Here is a 21,066-nt window from a genome sequence, read left to right as displayed (position 1 = left end):
CCGCGACACGTGAAGTTTGGAGCAGCAACATGCTGCTGCAGGAAAAAATTACAGCATTGAGAAGCCCGACCCAAACCCTCCCCAGCGATGCGACGGGGAAGTGCAGGAAAGGGATGGGGAGACACGTAATTGGAAAGAAGCTGAAGACAGACGCTGTCAGCTGGAGCTGTACAGTGCGGCAGAGCGAGAGGAGCTTAAGGACGTTTCGGGAAACCAGGCCAGCGAGTTCCACACTGCTGCACGGCAGTGACGTGTCAGACCCGCGGGGGCAAGGTTTCACCTCATGGCTTGTAAGAAATTAACCATTTGTTCCATAAAAATGTATTTTTCTGCTTTAAAAACGATGCTGCGTATTAGACTGCACTAATGGACGATATCAACTTGATCTATGGCGGGAGAGATGTGGGGGTGTTTTGATTCAGGCTAATCCGCATTGGTCGTGGCGAGGATCATATATGGACATTACCTGCCAGGGACACAGGAACAGCCCGAAGCCCTTCCACGCCACGATGGGAACCAACAGAAAACCTTCGGACTGTAATTCAGTGGCAACCTGACGCGTGGGGCCAGCTGAAGTCCAAGTCCAAGGCACGATGGTGCGTCAGAACCCCACGCCCGAGAGCTGCCGAGCCCCGGGGTTCGCGACACGGAGGAATGTTGTTGTGACAGGGCAGAGGGTGCAAAAGGGTCTGCGGGAAGTCGGGGTGAAGGGGGGGGAATAATAACAACCATAAGCTAATAAATAATAAATGCAAATGAGAAAGGATAAAATTTAATAATAATAACGTAAAGAATATTAATAACGAATAACAACGAATAAAAGGAGTAATTAATTAAATTAATGCAAGTAAATTCAAGTAGAATTGAATAACGCGAGGTGACACCGGGCACGGGGCTAACTAGTGAAGCCGAACTGCCCGTGACGGCTGCGCCGAGGCACTGACCCGCAGCGCGGGCCCGATGGCGCGGCAGGTGTCCCGTGACGGAGGCACCCGTCAGCTGCTGACGGCGGGCGGAGCGGCCCCAGCGCCCCCACTCGCGGGGCCGGCACGGGGCTCCCGCGCGCTTCCCTCCCCGCGGCCGCTGCGCGGGTCCCGCGTGGGCGCCGCCCTCGGTCCTCCGCGCCGGCAGGGGGCGGCGGCGGGCGGCGGCGGGCGGAAGCGTCGCCGCGCTCCGCCGCCCGCTGCCGCCGCCCGCCGCCGCCGCGCTCCGCCGCCGGGCGAGGGAAGGGCCGCTGCGACGCAGCAGAGCGCGGGGCGGGGGGGGGGGGGGGGCCGGGCGAGCCGGGGCCGCGCCGCGCCTCTGCCTGCAGCCGCCGGAGCCGCGCCGCCAGCCGCCGGAGCCGGGGCGGTCGGGCCGCCACGGGCAGGCCCCGCCGGACACGCCGCCGAGGAGGCGCCAGGCCGCGCTCCGCACCGAGGTACCGAGGCGACGCGGCGGGGGCGGGGCGGGGGGGGGAGGCCGGCGGAGGGTCGGGCCCAGGCCCGGCGTGGCGGGCGGTGAGCGAGGTGAGGGGGGGAGGCGAAGGCCGCCGGGCCCGACGCGCATTGTCCGCCGCTGCCCCTCGGTGCGGGGCCGGGTCGGGCCGGGAGGCGGCGCCGCGGCCGGTGCGTGCGGAGCGGCCGCTCGGGGTAGGGCAGGGCCGGGCCGTGCCCCGCGGGCCGCGGAGGCCGCCGGGGACCGTGGCCCGGCCGGGCCGGCGCCCGCTGCTTTCCGGCCGCGTCTCCCCGCTCAGCAGCGGCCGGCGCTGGGAAGGGACCGGCCGAGTCCTGCCGGCCAGATTGGCCTCGGAGGCGGCGCTGCCGGCCTGGGCAGGGGGGGCAGTTCCCGGCTGGTACTGACTTCACCGGGGGGGCTGTGCCCTTTGGGGGGGGTGTGTGGGTGTGTGTGTGTGTGTCTGCACGTTTGTGTGTCAGCGCCGGGCGCGATCTGAAGGGAAGGAAGGGTACGGACCAGTCTCTGTGTTTCGCTGGTGCGGCAGCGCCTTTTATCCCCAAGTTCCTCAAATGCCGTTCCCGGGTAACGCCAAACTGCGCAGGGTTTACCTCAGCCCGCAGAAACGGAGCCGCGGCTGGGGCGGGAGGCAGCCGCTGCTGCCCCGCTCCTCCTGGGGTGGGCAGGGGAGGGGAACGCTCTGCCCGGGCAGGGGCGGGGTGGGCAGCCCCCCCCCGAGTGAGCCCGTTGGTCAAGGGAGCCCGCGGTTAAAATCTCTTCTTTGTTATGTCCTTTATCACATGAAAGGAGCGGAGGTGCAGAGCAGGCACTAACTTACACAGTCCTCTCAGTGGCCAGGTCTAAGGCCTCTTCCTACAATTGTTATTTGTGTTTGTGGTCCTAATAGGCCTCTGTGCAGAAATAACTGTACGTGAGGGCTGGTGAGATCCTAATTTTTTCACAGACTACCCCATAGAAAGCTAACGCAGTGTGATCTCTGTGTTCCATAAAAGGGAAAAGTTTTCTCATTGTTTTTTTTCCCTACAATTCAGTGAAATACTACTAGTATTGAAACTAGCATGTATTCGGTAATTTTTTTTCTTTTGGAATGTTAATTATTTTTTAAAGAAAACGTAATTTTTGTTAAGCAGTCATCTAGGTGCATAGGATTTATTTAAAACCTATACGCTGTCTTATGAGAATGGTGTGATTTACTTTGCATGATGAGTCAAAGATTAAATTACATGACCGAGGCTCTTTAGTTTCAGTGAGGCAAGTAACAATGCTTGGAAGGACAGTTTAAATGTAGATCAGAAATGAAATTGGATTAGCATCAAAATATTATAAAGTTTTATGTGTGTGTGTGTTTGGGTTGTTTTTTTTTTTTTCTAAACTTACCTGTCAGAAACTTTAATTCAAGGCCCTGTGTTTTCCTTTCAGCAGCATAGTTCATCATCAGGAAACGCATCTTCCTTTTTAACGTGAAGAGCTCGTGAAATCATATACTGTCAGAGGAAATTTAACAGCCTGAGCTTGTGCCTTGGCATCTAAACTTTTAAATAATAGATTTTTACTATTTAAAATGCTGTGTACCTTTAGTTAATAACTATTACCTAATACTTGTTGATGTGGCACATGCCTTTGACTGCAGAGAAAAAAAAGCCAAGAAATATTCTGTGGATTAGAATAAGCATGGTACCGGTTTCGGGGTCAGAAATAACAATTTCTTTTTTTCGTTTGTTGTGTGCGAATTGGCAGCTTATTTGATCTGTAAGAGTGGCATGATGCCCCATGGCACTGTGTCTTGCTAGGATTCTGTCTGTCATGGACTCGCTGTTGTAAGAATATTGTATTTTACAGTTAGCTTCATGGTTGTCTTGTGATGCGAGAAACTATTCAGTCAACCAACTAGTATACGCTTGGCTTAAATTTCCTTGTGTTTAAACTGTAATCTCGATGGTAGTGTAATATACGTGTTGTTGGGGACTTTCCTTGCTCAGATGGAAAAAGTACCTTAGTACCAGAGGAGAATTGTGTCTTCTGGCACTAGGAGCGAGCTGAATAAAGGTCTTGTAATATAAGTTTGTATGTATGGGCTAACATGCTGCTGAATATTTCTAAATACTGATAGCATTAATTGCATACTCTTCTTTATGTTGTTGCAGAGTTCTGAAACTTTGATGCGTTCAGCAGGCAGTTGGTGCATGGTTATAGATGGAGAATTATAAAACAATCTCCTTTATTTGTATAAATACATATATCTCTAAAATTATGAATTCTAAATAAAAGTGTCAGTTAAGTAATACTTTGTGACAATATGTCTTTAAGAGATAGTTATGCTCTTTGGGTATTATCAAGTGCAGACAAATGTGTATTCCCAGTGGGGTGTGATAATATTAAGAAAACTCCACCTCTTGGAATTCCTTGATTGCTTTAATGAAACATTTATTCAGTAGGGAATGGTATATATTTTGCATTCTATCGTGGAAGCTAATGTGTTAGTCTCTAATTAATGATTGGTAGTCAAATGAGACCTTACTGTTGTGCTGTACATGCTACACTTTCTAGGGTTTTTTTATGGCATTTTTGTGAGTGTTAGAATTAGTGATCAGTGTGCTCCCTTCTGAATCAATTCTGTATTGAGTTTTTGCAGGTTTTTTTAATGAGATGTTTGCAGGCTTAATTTTTGTGTAAAATCTTTCTGAAAGCTTTGATAATCTCTGTAATGCGCTTAGAGTCTTTAGACACTTGCTAAAATTATTTCTTTTGTTTTTTGTACTGCATGTAGAGTTTTGGAACGGTGCTCTAATACTTGATGCTGGTTTGAAGCAGGGGGCAGGAAGCAGCATAGATGACCTTTTGAATTCCCCTCTTGCCCTGCCTTTCTGATCTTCTGACACTTTATAATATGGTTTAATTACAAGAGCAGCTATTAAAGTCTGATTACCTCTGTCTAATTGGAGGCATCTTGGAGCTTTCTATCAAAAATAAGATTTGACTCATCTGCTCCTTCAAAATTAACAGTACCACAACAGCCCGCAGCTATTTACGTGAATAATGTGCAAAGCAAAAATGAGTTGAATTTCGAATATCTTATTTTCTATATCGTGCAGTTGAAATCTTATAAATTTAGCAATTTCTGGTAAGGAAACAGTGGGCTACGTGCACTTTTACCACTTCCTCTTAAGCTGCAAGTTGAAGCCAGATATTTATCACATTGGACAAAAACATTTTTAGTTGTTCAGTAATCCTAAGTCATAGCATTCACTGTAACAGTATTTTTGTAGCTGTAGATAAACCTCAAGCAAGACGAAAAAATCCTTTTGCTATTAGTGCTCGAGATTGTGCTGTTCTAACAGGAGAACTTCTAAAACGCTACTTCTCCTATTTTTTGTCTAATTTAGGGTGTTTATTAGTCTGACTTGTTTGCAAGTTCAGGTCTCATTCCCTTCCATCTGGGCGCTCTCTTTCCCCATGTTTTCTCTCAGTATCGTGCTTCTTGCGCCATAGGATGTAGAGGTGTGAGCCAGAAGGAAACTGAATGTCTTCAGTTAGAAGGTGAAACTTTATGCTGAGATCCTTCCCCGCACCCTCCCCCAAGTGCAAACACAAAGGTTAAATTAGAAGATGAGGCTGTCTCGAATTATTTTAACGGACTTGAGCTAGGCTTTTAAATGCATGCTTCAGGAGCACCTAAGGCTTAAACTGGTGTCATGTGAGTTTGGTCTGTCTTTAGCCTGAGCAGATTTATGTGCTTTTGTTATTCCACCTTATGATAAAATGGCATGTTCATTTGCCCCTATTTAAATACTCTTTATAAAGGATTAAATTCAGGTTTGATCCAAACTGGAAGCAGCCAAAATGCTGTGTGTTTATAGCAATAACTGTGGTCATTCCTCAGCAGCCTTCATGGCCTGTTTTTTTTCAGACAACGTTAATTTAGAAAGTAAATTGCTTAGGTTTAAATAGACAACTGCAATTTGCTTTTTAACTCCCTTGTTTTGAGTATTCTAGCTAATACTTCACATAGTCAGAAGACACTGAAAAAAGTTCCTGACTCTGGACTTCGAATACGCTGAAAGGAAGCAAATTTTAAGCCTGTCCACAAGGGTGTAAAATTCTGGGGGAAGTTGCTGAATCTTGTAGCTAATCTTTGTGTTTATTGAAAATCTGCTACTTCTAATAAAATACCTAATTCCTTTCTAAAGATCTATTTGCTCTGTACTTTTTTCCTCCCCTTCAGACACTCAGAGAATTCATTGCTTAAAAAGTTCAATATAGCAAGACAGTTCAAAAATTGAGAAGTTATAATTAGTACAGAACTGTAGTATTAGTGTAACATGTTTTTCTAAGTTCAGAAACATCTCTGGATGAAGTTATTTAGTACTTCCTACTTGGAGTTATTTTAAAATGTTCAGGTATACTGTCAAGTGTTTCACAGTGAAACGGCTGCATCAGTGAAAAATTGCTGTGTACTGCTTTTGATTCTTCCCCTGTTGTGTTTTGTTGGGTGTTTTTTCCCCAATTTGTATTGATAACAAATTCATGTTTCTTAGTAAAAGAATGTAACTAAAAGTTTAACTGCAAACCCTGCAAGATTCGAAACGTGATACTTAAAAATAGCTAAGGTAGAACTTGGCTATAAATTAAATTGAATTAATATGTCAGGTTCTCAGGGAGTTGAATATGTGTGATTGTGAGAGATGTACTTACATTCAGTCATTTGTGTGTGTGAAATGTCTTATCTCCTTTGAAGTTATCTGTGTTAAAATTGAGAAGCGTTCCTAGAAATGTGGAATGCGTAGTCTTTTTCTGGCTGCTAGAGATGCCCAGGCAAACAGCTGACAGCTGAAGAAATACCTTTCTGAAAAGTTTTTATTGTTTTATTTACTGACTTCTAAGTAAAACATGCTAGTGCACAGAAATAGGAGGAAAGCCTGCTGAACAGACAGTTGTGGAAGGCCTCTCCGTCTCACCAGCCAGCTCTTCTGTCTGGTGCTGCTTTGTATTTTGCCAGGCAGAAGCGGACTGTTATTTCTCTCTTTACTCTCCTGGCCAAGAGCTCACCTGGGAAGGCTTGCCATGGATGGATCCCTTTTTTTTCAAGTATTCATTCAGAGCCATGCCAGTTTCCCAGCTCATCTGCTGAGGAGGTTGCTTTAAAAAAAATCTGTAGACATTGAATTACGAGTAGCATCTTCTATGGCGTGGTAGATGTGTGTGCTGATAGCATGTGTTCAGAGCATCCTGCTACAATGGAGTCTCTGATCTCTTCCTCTGGGTAAGCAGTTTCAAGAGTTTTTGCTACAGTTGTAGAAATGAGGCAAAAGTCACTTGTGTCATTATGTTTTACTTTGACTGTTTGTGTGAAGTATGCCCTATACTGCTTTGGCAGATGATATTGATGTAAAAAGATTTTTTTTTTTTGCCTGATGTATTGTAATGGTTTATAAAATTAACCAGTGTATAACATTTTGACTATCGAATATCATGTATAGACAAAAAGGAAAAAAAAAAAGTTCGTTCACAGAGAAGTAAGGTTTTAGAAAAGAAAATGTAGGGGATTTTATTCTGCCTAAATGAGACCTTAGCGATACAGACGTGCACAGAGTGTAACACAGGTGAGCACTGCGAAGTCTCTCCCACACAGGTTATGAATGCATCGTTCTTCTAACTTGTAACACCTGCTATTCAAGTCCTAAGTTTCTTCTGACTGGAGATTGGTAGTGATGGAGAAACTTTACGGTGGAATTTAAAGAGATGCTTAGTAGGAAAGAGAGAGAGTTGAGGCACAGTTCTTGATAAAGACTTTGTATATGCTCAGTACTATATTAGAAAAATGTTCAGAAAGCAAAATTAATTTCTCAAGTTAAAAAATACTCAGAACCTCACTTTGCTTATACTGATTTGGTACAAAAAGTTTGATTACATGATTGTTTTCAGGTCTTTCAGCAGGACCTTTTGTTTCGTCAGTGCACAAGAGAACGCTCAGTGAAGGGGCATCCTTTGTGTGTACTTGTTTAGTCACAGTCTAGTATTTGGTCTTTTGCTTTATTGCATAAAACTCAATTCTCTGAAGACAGGAGGATTCAAGTCTTTATGTGTTTTTCATTGGTTCGGAGATACTAATGAAAGTACATTTCACAGTGTTCTTCAGCAGCGTGGTGAGTCTCCCCCTTTTTTTCAGGTAATGATGCTTAAGCACAGAGAATTTTCTCCTGTTTGAGTGCATGACATTGTGTGTGTTGTCTGGTGGAGCACTTGAGAGCTTACACTTCCAAAGCTTTTCTTCCAATGGCATCTGTGCACGATGTGAGATTCAGTTGCCTAAACATAGATACCTAGTATTATTTTACATGCTCCAAGGCATCTGCCCAAGACAGGTAGGAGGTTTGTGATACTCTGAAGGGGCAATTAGAGACCAGCTGTGCTGTTCTAGTTCATTTGCAGCGGCATTTGTCATTCAGGCACCTGAACTGCTGCCATGGTATTAGCTGTTAGTCTCAGAATCTCATTTTGGGCTCCCAGAAGAGGATGGATACTTAAGTAGTGACCACATGTTAGGCACTTGGGTTATGGGTGCCTAATGACAGAAGATTCAGGGTAGAATTCTGCTGTCCGGGGCAGTACTTGAGAATCTTGTCTGAGGGACCTGGTTTTGCTGTCCTCTACCTTGTTGCATGCTTTCCAACTTCAAAATCAAATAAGGAAAAGTTCCTATGGAAAATTTGTCTTTTTTTTGTAGTCTGGTATGGCTTGTCAGTGGAATGAATGAAGGCTTCTCTTAAAAAAGTACAGTTGAGGAAAACTAAAATAACCAAGATAATTAGAAAACCTTAAATCTTGAAATGTTGGATGGGTGTTGGACTTGAGGGCCTTGATACTTGAACATGAGAAATTCAGCTTGTCTTAAGATACGGTCTGAAAGCAAACACCAGCTCCAGTGACCAGGTCAAGCAGTCTTTTTCCATGGGTTTCATGGATAATGATTGACAATGAAGGAAGCTTCTTGAAAATACTCTAAGTTTTCTAAACAAGTGCCAGTCTGGACGTGATTATTTTGATTTGTAATCTCTAAGAAAAGCAGTATATTGACTCATCAGTATTGACTAACATAGTTCCGTTTTACATCTATAATTGACATTGAGCAATATTTAAACTCTTGCTAACTCTGTAACAGGGTGGAGCTGGAGTAAACAGTTTTTCTGTTAGGAACTGCATCCATTCACAGAGCATTTTGGGCAGACTCCTGGCATAGCTGTGCAGTCTGACGCGTGTTACTCTTACACCATGTGTTATGGTGAGGGTTAATGGCCTTGGATCCAAGACAGTCTCTTTATTTCAGGGTTATGGAATATTTTCAAAACCAGTCACAAATACTTCAGGGCATTTGTGTGTGATGACAAACTTATGAATGTATTGAAGTTTTAAATTCTGTGAAAGAATTGCATGTTGGTTTTTTTCATTCCTTTAACTTGGAAAAAACCAAACAGCCCCTAAGCCCCAGGTTTCTAACTGGTGATTGTAGTTGTTCCTTCCTACCTGTATATATACATTTTATCTATCTTAAAAGAGAAATGAAATTTGTTTAGAGAATTTTCATTCTTGTTTGGGAACTTATGTGTGTGCGCGTATGTATAAATAAAAATTTTAACAGCCATAGAAGCATAGATTTATAGTGTATACATCCAACAAAACATGGATTACATTTTTTCCTTTGAGATTAACCATGCAAGGCTTTTTGCTTCCCTTAGGAATTGCACTGGATGAGATCTCAGCATTGCTACAGTCAAGTTATTGGAGTGGAATCTGAAGTGTAGTTCTGCGCTCCCTCTGGCATTGGCAGTCGCCTCTCATGTATTACGCAGGTTGAGGACTTAACAGTATCAAATCTAGGAAGAAATGTCAAATCCGTGCTTCAGAATTAGCCGTTCTTGAGCTCTTTAGTGAACAAGGAGAAGGATTGTTGGCCAGAAATACAGAATCTTTCCTCTTTAAATGGGTTATTTTTAACTTTCAGAATTACTTACAAGCCTTGAAAAGTCTTAGCAAGTACAGCAGAAGTTTCTACAACTTTTCACTTCTATTTATTGTGGTATTCTAACTTACAGCGTTGTGGATTCATGTCTCAGATTTATACCGAAACTGAGAAAATCTGGCCTTTCATCAAGTCCCTAAATTAGATAACCAAGCTAAACTATAATTTTAAAATGATTGTGAATGGGAAAATTAAAATCTATATTTTAGGAGCGAAAAGGGAGATCTGGATAGTTTGAAAAGCAATGAAGTATAGTCTGTCACATTGCTTATTTAAATCTTGTTTGACTTAGTAGTGAAAAAAAATTATTTTAATAGATACCTGAATTGTGTAAAGTCACTTGATTTGCTTCCGTATCTAATGAACAGTTCATCAGATTCTGAAATTGTCACTGCATAATTTTATTTTTATTATTTTCAGAAATTTTAAAATTACCATTGCAAATTATCTTACAGAATTTATAACCAATAGTACATTTTAACTGTAGTCAAACCTTAGGTTATAATTTTAAACCAGAGTCTTGAAAGCATAACCTTATCCACTCTTTCTTAAGTTTAGCATTTTTCTAATATATTGATTATGTTTGTTGTTGAAAATAGAACTACAATATAGAAAATGTTTTGGAGACTTATGATCTGTTTTGGCTCGCCTTTGTAATTAGAGCACGTCTTTTAGCACAGGAAAGATTTTTTTGTTTTGTTTTGAAACAATTAAAGCTTTTGAATAACTTCAGAGTTTACCAAGGCTGTGAATTCTGATAGCTGCAAATTTTTATTTCTGGAGTATTTGATTGTTTGATTGAAGCCTCTTGGTGGTGTAGAAAGCAATGACATTACACTGTTGTAAACTCCTATCAAAGTAATTTTTATAATCCCTTATTTAAATAAAATTATTGTTAGGCTGGTGCACCAATTGACAGTTTTAAAAGTTGGGTTTGGGTTTTTTTTTTTCCACATAGCCCTAAGGAAGAGAAGGGATTGACAAGATGCCAACATAGCTGAAATAATAATAATCAGTGTAGGAGTATAAGTATCAGCATTTCCACCTGCACTTGGTGTCAGCCCTTTGGAAGATCTGCTGTCCTCTGGAATGATTTTTTCAGTAGTTACAGAGATGATGTGTGATCATTCTTTGGGTGAACTTGTAGAGATGATAACTCTGTCTAGTTGTGTTCAGGTTTCTCTTGGTGGTGTTATGCAGTAGTTGCATTAGAGGAAAGTTGAGAGCTCTTATTTTAGTATTGCAAAACAATTTGATAGTTCCTTTTTCCAGTCTAACTCTTCTTAGCAGATCAAATAAGGGAACTCTGTCCCTCGGAGATGCTTCAGTTTTTCCACTGTGTTAGTTGGCCTAATATTAGTTGCTTCTTGTTACAAACCTCATTTTTTACTTGCTGTCTCTAGACTGGTAGTGCTTAAACATTTTTGGTTTGCGGACCACTAGGTGTGTTGCAGGAGAGATACCAACTCCTATACAGAAAATATCAACAGTGCTGGTTTTAGTTTATTTTGGGAACCCTCTGGACTCTTCTGCCTTGGAGAATCACATCTACAACAGCTATTGCTAGCTGCTTTGAAGTAATATCAGTTGGGAAGTCTTCATTTTGGAAAGGTACCTTTCTGCTGTGGTATTCCCCCTGCTCCTCTTTTTTTAAATGCAAAAATGCTTTTTGAAACTTCTGGGCAGCTTGTCTTAGTTCTAGCAAGCAGGAGCTGTAAGGTATTTTGCTCTGAGTTTCGGCTGGAATAAAGTTAAATGTCAGACTTTTTATAAGGACCTTTTACCTTCCTGTCCCAAGATGTCTGTTTTCTTGTATTTGTTACTCTGATGGAAGCAGAGAAGTTCGCTTGCCATGGTGGAGTCTACCTGGAAAGATAACTTCAGTGTCCCCAGAAGCGGAAGCCAGATGAAATGTAGCGTGTATGTATGTATGATAGATCGCCACAGGCATCTGGCATGTTGTTTCTGTTCTGTTTCCATTTAATGTACAAGTAACTTTCAGTAACTGGAACTCTCGGGTGGTGTCAGGAGGGAACAGGACCTTTGTGTGGTTTTTTCAGGAATATCTGGCTTTTCACAGTGTGTATGCTGATGTGTCCTGCTGCATCTTGGATCTTTGGGCTGGCATCTTGTGAGTCATCGGAAGGACTCTTAGGTTGGCATGGCAAGAGCTTGGACATATTTTTGGGGGCAATCTAGATCATTACCCTTTCTTGATTCCTATGCTGCAGAGCATTTTATAGTATGGAGTTCAGGGTTAAGGTGAAACTTCTCTCCCTCTGCCTCAAAATACTTGCTACAAAAGGAAAATACAATGGCACGGTGTTAAAAGTTCTGGCTCTCGCCTCATCTCTCCTGAAGGTCTGTGCCACAGATAGTTCTCCTAACCCTGGTATGCATCATCTCTGCCCTTAAATATATCTTTCTGTGCTCTGTGATCTGCCTTGCCTCAAAGGAACACACCTGTCTTGGCAGTTGAGGTGCAATGTGGTTTATGTATCAGAAATTGAATCCATTAGTGACTTTGAAGATTTAGACCAAACATGTGAGCTGGCAGGAGAAACAGAGGTGGCTTGAGGGAACTGGGTAAAGGACACTTTTTTTACAACCACTTTAGGTATATTGTGATCTTGAAATTATTTATGTGGAATTTCTGTATGACCGTGGCTGGTTCTTTTCTTGGGAGAATGAAGTAAATTATCCTTTTGTTTTGTTTGCTTGTTGGTTTTTTATTATCATGGCACACAGTTTGATCATCAATTCAGAAATGAGTTCTAGATTTCATTGAAAAGGGAGATAATACTATCAATGCATTTTCTCTTTCTTAAACCTATGAGGGTTTTGTTCAGGCTAAATTTCAGCCAGCTGCTTTTCATAAGGTCATTCCTTACAAACACACTGGTGTCTTGGTAGCAATGAGATGTACATCTGAATATCATGGAGGTGTTCTAGCCTATAATGTGTATTGATTTTTTTTTTTTTTCCTGTTTTAAGTGATACCCAGGAAACTAATTCTTAATCTTTAGTATTTAGGGAAAAAAAGAGAAGTTTCTCCTGGCTAGCCTCTGATTTTGCTGATCTCTGTGCTGTTTTCCTGTCTGCCACATTGTCCTTGGTACAGTGTAGTCAGGAGGAAGTAGGGATTTTCATCTGAGGATAAGCTGGGTGAAAGTTCCATACTAAAAGATACCTCCATACAGCTAGTTTGGGAAAATTGATTTATGGTGGTACCGATGTTGGTTGGCAGTGTCAAGGAAAGAGCACTCTTAAAAAGGTACTTACACAAGGAAAGCCCTAACACAGTTGCAGTTATCATGATCAGAGGTTGTGTTTTTTACTAATATAAGCTGTATCTGCAACTAGTAGGATTTACCAACAGAGCTGTGTCAACAAACACTTTGTATTGTCATCAAAACTGTGTTTTAAGTGCTAGGGACCATGGCAAAAAATAGTTTGACAGAAAGCAAATTTGTCAAATGGATAACGACCTTATGGATCAGCTCAGATATTGCCTGTGCCTCAGCTCCTAGTACTAGATAAGAGATAATTTAAGGAAAAAATTAACTGAACAACTCTTTCCTTTTGCTGAATGAGGATGTAATGAACTAGAAGGAAAGGATTCACAGTAATGGTGGGGTCATGATTCTGAGTCGTTTATTGATTTTCCTCTCCTGCTTTCTCCATGACTCAGTACATAAGTCCCATAGGTTATTTGTCAGGAACTCCCTTTCACAGAGGAGATATGTAATCATTGAATAATGTGCCAAGTTCTCTTGGTTTCATGTAGCAAGAATCAGCTTGGATTGTGAGAGTTGATCGCAGAATAATTTACATTTTAATCTTTGTGTCACGCCAGTGAGATCTCTCAGTAGAGGTAAAAATGGCAGAATTGAGGAGTTATCCATGGTCTCAGGAGTTTGACCAATTGACTCGACATCTTTTTGCAACGCAGCTTGCTGTACCTTGTTGATTTTGGATTTCTGCCCTAGTTATGTCAAGCTAATGCATAAAAGTAAACCCAGAGACATGAAGCTATGCTTGATTGCATGTCATCTCAGCTAGTATCTAAAGGGCTGGTGGGACTGAGGTGAATCGTACAGTAGTCTAACATAAATAGTCTTTAATTGTGGGGTCCCAAATTGATTATTTTGGAGAGGAAGCTTTAACAGGTATAATACATCAAAATGCAGAGACTAGTGTAGATTGTTATATTCTGCCTATGGCAGTGGCCAGTAGCGATCAGTTAGGGAAGATGGATACTCCTTGATAGATCTTCCCGGTTCTTAAGTCAATATTTTTAGGATGTTCTGAGCTACATTGGGATCATCATTTAGCAGCCCATTAACTTCATGCTTTAATGTTGTTGTCCCTTAAGTGATCTTTTTCCTTTGTAGGTTATGTTTGTTAAATATCTGTTGTTATTCAGATAATTTAGATGAACAGCTATGATGTGTTGAACTTAGATAAACTTAAGTTGAAGATTAGAAATTTCTAGCAGGTCATGGAATTCAGTCTCCAAAGGAAGTAAAGGAACCATGGGAAAAATGTTGTTGGTGTTTTTAACATTATTTTTTAAAGTAATACTAAAACACAGTTCTTATTGAAACTGTATTTGGGTAAATCCTTTATTAATTTTGAATTTTTTTCTCCGGGCTTTGTTACTTGTGCTTCTAGAGACTGGCTTTAAGGAGTGTAGTTTTTGCTTTATTGAAGGAATATTCCCTAAAGAAAATTGCACCTTAGAGGATTGCACCTGGAGCAATCCCAGGACCATTCTTGCAGTTTAATTGTTCTCAACTTCTCTTCAAAACAAAATGCCTAAAAAGCGCACATGCATTTCTCTTCCTATCTTGTGCTAGTACTTATGATTCTCATCCTCCTTTCTTACATAATTAATTAATGTTTTAGATAATCTATTTTTCCTGTGTCCATTGCACCAGCTTTCTGGTTAAAAACTAAGTGCTGATGTGGTGCTAGTGGGGTTTCCTGTGCTTCGCCTGTGTGGTTTCTGATATTCATACAGCCGTCTTTAGTTATTGGGACATGTTAACTGTAGAGCATATTGCACTGTGTGAAATGAAGTCAGAGATTAAACTGCAGTGTACTTTCTGCCTCTCCTTTTGCCGCTTCTTCACTCTCAAAATTAACCCTTAGATGTATATCAGAAATCTGATGCAAAGAGAAAACCTGTGGAAAGGAATGGAAATAATATATATTAAGGAATAGAAATAGTTACAAAGGAGACTCTTTCGCTTTGCATTTTTGCTTCCAAGGGTGGGTAGAGTGGCACGTACATAATTGCAGTGTTTTTTGTCATGTAACAAATATTCTGGGTTTTGTGATGATGCAGTAAAGGCATCCGAGCCAACAGGGGATTGACTGTAATGCCAGGTTATGAGAAAATTATTTGAGCTTCAACCTGGACAGAAGCGGGCATATCATCTGAAAACTTTTCTGAAAGCTTGAAGTAAGTTCTTTTTTTGTGTGCAGTGTGTTAGAGATACTAGTCACTTTTTGTAGTGAAACTTGTGATTATTTTTTTTTTAATATTTACCAAGGAATGGGTGAGGCATTTACATGCTTGTCTGTATACCATATTGCAATATAGCAGTAAGGTTTGTGGGGAAATGAATGGGTGGGGTAACTCTAAACCGTACACCAGGGAAAGAAGCTGAGTCATAAGATTTCCCTGAATATGGAGATCTCAGATACTAAGCACTGGGATCTCAGATACTAAGCATTAGTATTAACAAGTTTTTGTGCTTATGCTGGATCTCTGAAGCCCTTTAAATGCAGCAGCCTTAATGAAAACCAATTTCTACCTCAGTTTCTGCAAAAGTCCTGTGGCTGTGTGTTAAACTGCCATGCATAAAATAACGTACAAGTCGCAAAGTATAATGTAGTTTTAGGAGGCTGCAGTGAGCTAGTGGAGTTTAATGGCAGTAGCTGCCCTTCTTTTCCCCCAGCGTGGTGCAGGTGTCTGCTGGAGAAGTAGGCTCTTGAAGAGGAGGAAGGATCAGTAAAGTAATTGAATGGCAAGAGAGAAGCCTGCTTAATGAAAGGAATCAGCTGGCACTTGGTGCTGAAGGAACAAGCAGGGCTGTGAACTGCTGGGGACTTAATTGCTTTGAAATTTTCAGAATATGGAAAGCTATCTCATATGGTGTATTTAATTTTTACATAGAAATGTATTTTCCAGTTTTCCTTTTTTCTGAATCCATTGAATTGATATTTTTTGTTTACTTAATTGTTCATCCGTGTTACAGCAAAGAATTTTTTCCTTCATGATTTCATCTTTCTCTGAATTAAGTTACGTTCTTAGATGGGGACTTTTTTTTTTTTCCGTTTTAATCTTTAAGTGGGTCACACCACAAATAATTCTGTGATGCAGAGTTGTGAAACTGCTTTTGAATCAGATTAAAGCTTTTGTGTGCTGTGGACTTGATAGAACAAGTTAATAGTGAATTTTAAGGAGCATGCTAGTGTTCAGTGGTGGGTGGGACGTGCCAGGTATGAAATGAACATGCTTCTCTTGCAAGAAAACTTAAATGTATAAATTATGTTCATCACAAAATATCGCAACAGATCCAAACAGATCATTGATGGCTTTAGTTGTTTAGTATGTCAAAAATTTTACTTAGGAGACAATTGATGCAGTCCTCCTATTAATGTTTTAAAGTTATGTTGAAAGAAATGGTGAAAAGATGTGCAGATGTATTTAGAGAATAGCAAAAATGCCTTAGAGCTGGAGTATGTTCTTAAATTTTGCCAGCTGGTAGTGCCAGTAGTTACCATTTGCAGCCATAGCCATTCTGTTCATGGCATGCTTATGCAGGTTAAGCCATGGTTATACTAAATAGCTCATACTGGAGCCCTGAAATAGATTGAGGTGCGGCTTCTGCTCTTTATCAGTCTCATTTCCTCCATGATAGGAAGGTTTTGCATGTGAGGTTGTGTTAATAAACTCTACTATTTAGACAGGTATTTTGGATCAGAGGCTGTCATGTTTCTGTTTGTTTAGCATATCAAAAAGAAAAATGAAAAATTACTTTGTTACAATGATGAGGCTCTAGAAAATTGTTTAATCTTTTGGGAAACCACATAACCAGAACGAGGGTAGTGGAAGATGTAGTGGACAACGGCATGTGAAAAATGTAGAAGAATGTTTTAATGACGAATGTGAGTACTCAAATATACCAAAGGAAATGATGGATGCTGCCTTCGGTCAACTACACTTCTGCAATTAGAAGTGGTAAGGCCTGTCAGGAAGACGTGCTGTGGCCAGGAATTTGCAGGGATGAGCTTGCAGTGATATTTCGGATGCTTCAGAGTGGCACCTGGCTGCTGTCCTGCTGTGCCAGCTGCTGCACGTGCCCTGGTGCAGCGCAGGGCAGCTGCTGCTCTTCTCGCTAATGGTACTTACAGAAAGTACAGTCAGTAACTTAAGTCTGGCTAAATACTCTGATAACCAGTAAAATTCTATAATCTTGTACGAGAGGGCTGCATAGCTAATATGGTGTCTGCTTCTGGCTTTGAAGTACTTGTATATTCTTTTCCCAGGGAGCATGGTAGCTTGCATAAAAAGTAGTTCTTGGATCAAAGGAATGGCTGTCAGTCTTCCTTCTGGATGCTGGGCATGTCTGAGAGTGAGGCAGTGCTTTAAAAAATGCATAATTTCTTGATCTATTTCTGGTTTTATCATTCCAACCAGACTTCACAGCGGTGAATTCTAGCTGAACTAATGGCCACTTGTAACAATAAGACCTGATGAAAACTGATTTACGTTATTGTTTTCAATACTGGCTTAATGATCCTTGTTAATCCAAGAGGCATACAACAAAAGAACAGGTTCTGAGGGGAAATGAGTTCTATCAGGACAAACACGCGCTCACTGTGTTGTATTTTTAATACAAACATGCCTCTCCTTAGCAAGATGCAGCATGTTTCGTCAGTGATAGACTGATAAATTGTCAATTAAAAATCCGTATACAGAGCAGACCCAACTGTTTATTGTGAATCTAGATATTTTGCCTTTGTAGACTCATTAACTTATTTAACTGTATTTGCTTGAGTCAATCTCCTGTGTGTCATTAACGCTGTTGAATGTAATCGCCACATGATATGGTTTCAGGATAGAGGTTGGCAGCCTCCCTCTACCTGGAGGAGGAGGTGGTGTGCCCTTCCCTCCTGCCTGCCCCAGCCCTCTCCTGTCCTCCTCCCTTTCCTGGGCTGGTGCTGGCTCACAGCTGAGTGCCTTCAGCTGTGGTTTGTCTGAAGAACCTCAGAAATCTTTGTTGGTTCTGCCCCCCCCATTTGGGTTTGTCCTCTGCCGTTTTGGTGAGTTCAGTCGGCACAGTGGGCATTCAGACAAATGTCAGACCACTCAAAGTAACTGACGGAGTTCAACTGAAGTGTTGATTCGGCTCCAGCCTTACCATGAAGTGCCTTAACAGTGAGATCATGAGGTGAGGGAGCTGATTCACAACTGCTCGCTCTTCAAAGGGATGCTTTTTCTACATTCCCTACGCTACTCATTGCTTACTTTCCTTTTACGTGTTGGTTTTCTGATAGCTTAGTGAGCTGAATCAACTCATGGATGGGTCAGCTGGCCCTGGTGTAAAAGTGGGGGAAGGAGCGTGGTGCTGGGAGCAGAGGGGGAATGGGACGTCGTCGTCTGCCAGCTATTGGGATGGCTCATTTGTCTTGGGAAACCATACCGTTAATTATTTGGCCTTATTATGTTGATTTTGTTTGATCTTTAGCAGTTTTCTTATGTGTACATTAACTGGATGTTCCATGTGCTTTTTCACTAGGCGTGGATTTTTTTAACACGTGCAGTTGGAGCCAGGAAGTGGCTGAAGGGTTTTTTCTTCCTCTTTTCCTCATTAGGAGCTTAGTAGAAGCAGTCACCTGAAACTCTTGGTGTGTAAACAAGGCAACAAGATCTAGCTGAAGACTTAATATAGTACAATTAGACTGTGAGGCCTACAATAGAATAAGAAATAGAGTTTATTGTACCTGGTTGTTTCACAAAATCGGGAACGTAGGCTTTATTGTATGCTATTTAGGTAGCATTTTGCATGGGAGAAAGGCGGATATTTGCTCTCCTGAGCTGGAATAGTGTGAATGCTTGAATTAATTTGATAGTTTGGTTATGGATTATACTTCTGTGCAGAGAGAAAAAAAGTTGCAACTTTTTAATGTTGTGGTAATTCATGGTATGTCATAAGCAGAAAGGCTGAGTTTACTTTTGTGTCTTTGCTTATACAGCTAGTGTTTCTTTACCTTCTGTCTAACTTTAAAAGCCTGCACCTGTGAGACTTAAGTGCTGGTAATTCATTTGTGGAGTAACTCTTTGCACATGTCACTGCGGTCATGTGCATTAATATACTATTTCTTGTACCAGTATTTTTCTTGAAAATAGTCATGTAGGCATCTTACAATATACTTTATTTAAAAAACCCAACATGCTACCTACAACAACAAACCTCTTTCTGCTGTTAAGTAATCAGGTTTTAAACTGTAGCACACATCTCTCTTACATAGGTTGTACATTTTCTGCCCCTTCAAATAAGAAAAAATTAACAATTATAAGAGAGGGCATACTCCAGGCTAGTGAATATATTCTTTAGAGAATTAAAATTTATTAAGAGGGATTTGTTTATCGTGCTTCCATATTTGTTCTTGCAGCTTTTTTTTTTTTGCTTCAACAGGGCTGTTGTCACAGAGAAACGCTTTTAAGTGTTGTCTGCTTAGTTAAAAAAACAATCTTATATATGTAACACATTAGTTTTAAATTGGACGTTAATTGATTGTGTGGTCAATGCAGTGAATAGAAAATGTAAAGCCTTATCCATAAAGCAAACTGCACATGGATGTATGCTGCATTGGCAGAGCTGGAAATTATATACTATCTGAAACAGTGGGACTGCTATCTCTTGTTACCACAAAAGCCCAAATGTCCCAGTGTGTCTGAGTATGTGTCAGTCGCTCTGTGTCAGTTCAGCTTAAATCTCTGGGTATTTGGCTGCATGCCATATTGTTGTTGGACTGTCCATTTGGATTTATAACGTCATTTAAGATTTCTAAATGTGGCCGTGACACCAGTGCTTTGAGGACCTTCAATTTTGTTACATTTGTCATGCTTGAGTACTGATGAAATAAAAAGCATGCCTAAGACAGCCCAAGTTTTGTATAATATTGTTCATGGTCTGTTTTAACAAATGGATAAAAGCAGCGAGGTTTCTGGGAAGGTAAGATAAGGCAAAGCAGCCCAGCAGAGCTCAGAGCTGTCCATGTACTTGTTGCAGTTTAACTTGTCAAGACTCCTGTGATCCCTTTCTTAAGCAACAATCAAAATTTTATCATGAATTTGCAAGGCAACCAGGTGCTAGTAATGTGAAACAGTTATCATTTGACATGATGTAAGGTCTGTTCTTATTTACAGAAAATGTCATTTGATGTTTCCTTTTTTTCTCGCTTTGCAGATGTGGGTGGTTGCAGTTCTTTCCGATCTCACACAGATGTTGTCATTGTCTATTGTGCACAGAGTGCTGCTGGGGGTAGTTTTGCTGGGCTGAAAAGGGAACAGCCTGTCTATGTTCTCTTCGCTGCATGAAGTACAGCTCTGAGAGACAAAGGACTGCTCCTGCTTGCCTTTTTTTTTTTTTTTTTTCCTGGCAGGATATGGCGCAGGTTCTTCAGTAACAGAGTTTTGCGTCAGGATTGGTGGGGTCTTCAGTCTTGAGGCCCCAGATGATGTTCCTGGCAGTGCCACTGCATTCCTTCCAGTAATAAAATTGAAATAGCAGAGACAATGCATTTATTCCATTTTATATAGTAAACGAAATACCTTGAAGCATGACGTCACCTTCAGTAATCAAGGATGTGGATTTCCTTCTTACTGGTGCTGGCAGTCTTTCCTGATTTTTCTAAATTGCTTATGAGAAATTCATACAGGAACTTACCTGAATTGGGAAAAAATGGTTAGTACAAATATATGCTAGTGAACTGTTATTAATTGATTATTTTCTATTAGATGTGCTAGTACATACAGTAAAGCTTATATATGACTTGTGTACGCACGTAGGTGTATCTGATTTATGCAGAACCTGGAAGGTTTCATGAATAAGTCAAAGTGGTAGGCTATTTTTAATTTAAAGAAGAAATTGAGCACTATCTGGAGGGAAAACAAGTTTTGCAAACCTAGACATTGCGCACACCGTGAGGACAGTTGTTTGTCGTTGTTCTATATTTCTATATGGTATATATGTTATCCATGTAGTCGTCTAGTTTAGAAGTAACATAGCTGTGATCCAGAAAATGAGCGTGCAGAGACATTTTCTTGGTTTTGATTTCTTTTCTTTGTATGTTGCTGTGATACCAGATTTTGTGATTCCGTATAATATTTTTATTCTCTTGAAGAACTGTTTTGATTCCTAATGGATTTTATTCAACACATAATCCAAGGAATTAAGACCAGCAACTTTTGAGCCAATCCTGCTCTGTTACATGGGCATAGCCATCTTCCAGAATGAATATGCTGAGTAGTTGTTAAATGCTATTATTATCAGTGATGATATGCAAGCATGAAA

The 21,066-nt window shown here is 41.0% G+C and overlaps 1 protein-coding gene across 3 annotated transcripts in view; it reads left to right on the top strand.

Annotated features, from left to right (window-relative positions):
- Positions 1–1,165: 1,165 nt before the first annotated feature.
- CAB39 (calcium binding protein 39) overlaps positions 1,166–21,066 on the top strand; it is a 43,311-nt gene continuing 23,410 nt past the window's right edge. The window contains exon 1 of one of the 3 annotated variants that reach the window (XM_054835246.1): positions 1,166–1,420. The gene's annotated coding sequence lies outside the window, so the exon portion shown is untranslated. Of the gene's footprint in view, positions 1,421–1,459; positions 1,509–1,710; positions 1,835–21,066 lie in introns of those variants that run through there. The other 2 variants (XM_054835248.1, XM_054835247.1) reach the window with 2 other exon arrangements.

This window comes from Grus americana, chromosome 9 (assembly GCF_028858705.1).
Source record: "Grus americana isolate bGruAme1 chromosome 9, bGruAme1.mat, whole genome shotgun sequence".
Taxonomy (NCBI): domain Eukaryota; kingdom Metazoa; phylum Chordata; class Aves; order Gruiformes; family Gruidae; genus Grus; species Grus americana.
This window is presented reverse-complemented; position numbering and strand designations above follow the sequence as displayed.